Below are 4345 nucleotides of genomic sequence, written 5' to 3' on the forward strand. Positions count from 1 at the left end.
GACTTCGAAAGTGCGATTCGAATGTCACAATCCAGTGAAACACTCAAAGACTAAACATATTGTACTAAGATACCACTTCATTAAGGAACATGTTGAAGATGGAAATGTTGAAATTCACTTCGTACAGTCCTCAGATCAACTGGATGACATCTTCACTAAGGCCCTACTGTAAGCGAGCTTTAGTAAAATTCTACAAGGCTTGGGAATGATGGAAGCTAAGTCGGTACCGAAACCTCTTCTGTTTCACTAAAAATTAGAGAAGCAAAATAGAGTGAATGCTCGGTCTATTTCGGTTCCGGAATTTTCGAGAACCGAAATGAACCAAACGCTCGGCCCATTTCGCTTCATCTTTATGAAGTTCGGTTTCGGTTGTATCTTTTGTATATCTTGTCTATCTTTTCGCTTACTAATTATTTCCCTTTTATTTTCATTACAAATACTCCAAAATTATTTTTCTGTTTTTATTATTTTTCAGACAAATCCAAATCTTCAAAAACATTTTCTTTTTGTGTTTTGTTTCATGTCTGTTTTTTTTCTTAGGCTTGATGATCACAGTTGCTACATCGTGTGGAGATAGGGTAGGTATATCTCTTTTCATCTATGTACTAGTTAAGAGTCCCTAGAAGCATGATGATGTATGTAGACCGAAGCCTCCTAGACTCTGAGTGAATCCTTAATGATTCGATCTACACCTATCGTTTCTTCCCAAATAGGCTGCTAAATTCACTCAAGTCATGAGTTACCTTACTCTTCTCACATTGAGTTAAGATTTTTTTTGTCATTCTTAATTAGTAGAGGTACTTTTGGTTCTTTAACAACCTCATTTTTCTCCATCACGTTTTGTTTCACAACTCTAACCCTTGAGACTCTCAGGAATTACCACTGAGGTTTATGGTTACGTAACATCTGTGTTGATGATCTTAGATACGTTCACCATGTGCTGAGTGAAACCCAACATCCGATACCTCAAATGAATTGAGGGTGAACACTACAATGTTTAAGCTATTACTTGTTACCTTGCTGGAATCTCCTTTTATTTTTGAGTGATGTTTATGAAATTGTCTAAAACTAAGACGTTTCTTCCCATAAGATCCTATTTATTTTTGTTTTTGAGATTCCTCATAATCACCTCGTTACTTTAAATTTTATCAAACCTACTTGTTCAACAGGCCACATCAGTCTCACAAGTACTTCATCTTACTTTCGTTCTTATTTTAACTATCAAAGTTCGGTTGAAGAGAAACCACCCACTAAGGCCTATACTTGAAAAGATGTCTTTCAATGTTTCTTTACAAACATTTGATCGTATTTTATGGGAAACCACACAGACACTTCTCGATCTCTCTTGACTTTGAAGGAAGAGATTCGTGCCCAGGATCATTCAGTTTATGTCTTCAAGACATCACATTTTTCCCAAACACGTCTTACTTTACTTCTTTTTCTTTGGCACACTCTTGCATGAAGATCTATATGATTTTCCAAAATCTTGTTGGTGGTGCTAATGGTACTTTTCAGTTTTGTGCTTTCAGTTCTAAAGGCTAAAGTGGTCTACTTTCTTATGGTGGAGCGAAGGTTGTTTACTATGAAGAGAATGACTAAGTCTTGTTTACAGCTGGTTGTACTTGACTTTGAGTAATTGAGGAGACAATAATTGGATAAGAATTCCACATAGGATAAGATTTGGGCGCGTGAATTTGAAATGTTTCCTATACCCACGCCTGCTAACGTAAATCTAGGAATTCCAAGCTGTCAAATCACGCTTTTCCAGGCGCAGTTTCAGAAATCGTATCATCATCATAGAGGATTCTTTCTCTCTCCAGACAATGGTATAAAATGGGGTCTCACGCACACTGTACCTTCTCACTTTCTTCAACCTCTCTCCCAAATATAATTGTTCATCTTCTTCTTCACTACAACAATGGCGGAATCATCCTCTCTTCAAGAACCAACCGCTTCATCCACTTTGCAGTCGATCAAACCTAATCAGAATCTGATTATTCAACTAAACCCTTTCGTTTATGATTCATATATGCTTCACTTGGTAGAATGTCTCAAGTATTCTCCATTGGTGATCGCTCTCACACAGGTCGAGTCAGTACCGATGCCCCTTCTTTCTTAGGTCTATTCAACGGCCTCCTATGAATAATAACAAATAATGAATTTTCTTTGATATCCTCAATCATAAAACCTCTGTATCCAAGACACGATTTTGTTCCATTCTTAGGCTTGCTACTGATGCATGTGTAATCTCTCTGGATTTATCACTACATCTTAACTATTTTCGATGTCTTATGAGATGGGCTACACTGACATTCTTACTACCATGACAAAATTCGAGAAGTCGTGTTTACCTCCACAATGGAATGGTTTATTTACACTGATCTACAAGGGATTAGCAGAAAGAGTTGCGGGGTTAGATTGAGCAAGTAAGGGTTTCATGACCATCCTTTATGGTCTCTACAAAGGAATCCATCAGGATTATGGATCTTTGATATGGTCGCAGCTGGTTTAGAGCCTCAACTATTTATCAAAACATTCGGAGATATCAAGTGGACGTTTCTGGACAATATTCACATGCAGGGCACTTGAGACCTTTCAATTCCCAGTTATGGTGGATGCTCTTTTGTCTTCGGTTTCTACGTTTCACACAAAGAAAATCATCTTTTCTGATCGCACGAAGTTTCTATATGTCGGTTCTATTCTAGAATCGATGAGTCGTTGTGTGTCCAGCGAAAGCAAAGTCATGGCTGATTACAAGAAGTTGACACCTCCGGGTCCTCGCTAACTTACTTCGGAGATGCGGAGTGCCTTGGATGGTGCTGATAAACCAGCCAAGAGGGGGAAGAATCCAGACTCTAAGAAAACCAAGACCGAAGGTCCCTCATCTCCGAAAGAGCGTAAAGCTGATAAAGCTGCACCTTCGGCTCCCAAAAAGAAAAAGGGGAAGATGATGGCCAAATGACCGAAGGTACCTTCACCTACTGAGTCCAATGAAGAGGAGCAATCGGCTGAGGAAGAAGAGGAGGTTCAACATGAAGGCTCACCAAGGGGAAACACTCCTCCTTGATCCCTATCTCCTTACGTACAAGATAATGTTCCTACTCCTCCTCTTTCTCCCAAAGAAACCACAGTTCCAATCTCAGTTCCTCCAATTCCACCACCTATCATTTCTCAACCAATTTCTACTGCTCCACTACCACCTCCAGTCTTCTCTCAAGCAACAACAACAACTACCACCACCACTGGACCTTCGATGAGTGTCAACGTATCTGATACGGGGGCACACACCGTTGGTGTTTCAACCCTTGTTACCACCAAACCACCCTCACCATCTTCTTCAACAGAATCAGAGCCTATTCTGGGAGGTGAAAACTTTAAGGTTGACTCCACTTATTACAGTCCCTATTGCCTTCCCAGTGAAGATGATGATGAAGCTCCAGTGAAAAAGCAACATTTGCAGAGTCTACATGACAAACTTGATAAATTGCTTGCTTCCCCATCCACTTACTCTGATGTGGCATTGAAAGATTTTCTTGATATTGATCTACAACAATATACCTCCTCTATTGACAAATCAACCGATGCAGTAAAAGCCTCAACTCTGTCCCGCAAGAAAGCAACATCAGAAGTGACCGAATTTGTTCAAGAATCGAAAATCTTTTTGGATTCGTTCAAGGGCCATGCTGATTCAAATGCAGCAAAAGTTAATGCCTCTGTTGATCACCTCTCCAAGTCACTTCAATAAGAGATACTCAAATTTGATATAGTTTGTTCTGAGCCCAAAGACAATCACAACTCTCTTCTCTCTTCAGTCACCTCTTGGCTTGAAAAGCTTCAGGTTGACCTAAGCATAGACAACAAGATTAAGGATGACCTTTCTCAAAAGACTACCCAACTAGACGTCCAAACTACTCATCTTGCTCATGCTCAACAGGAGATTACATCACTTAAGACTAAGTGGGCAGTTCTTAAAAGCCGTGTTGGGGATGTTCCTTTAATTCTAAGCAATCTTTTGAATGCTCATGATCTTGTGCTCACCCTTACTATTCAGAATCACTTGACCGCCAAACTTCTTCCTACGATTCAAATTTTGAGTCAGATTTAGGGTGTTCTGGAGCTGGTGGTCGATCTACAACAAGGGGAGAAGCTTAAAATCCTCCAACTCTATCCAAAATTGTTATTCAAACCGAACTGAAGGTTAATGTAGCTTCGGGTTACGGTCATGAAAAGTTGAAAGGTATTGTGAATGATGATGATGATGATGCTGATGAGGAAGAGACGATTGTTGATGCATTAAAGAGGAAGAAAAAGGATAGTGAAATTGATGAAAATTTGAGGATAGATA

This window comes from Lactuca saligna, chromosome 3 (genome assembly GCF_052625555.1).
Source record: "Lactuca saligna cultivar CGN05327 chromosome 3, ASM5262555v1, whole genome shotgun sequence".
Lineage (NCBI taxonomy): Eukaryota > Viridiplantae > Streptophyta > Magnoliopsida > Asterales > Asteraceae > Lactuca > Lactuca saligna.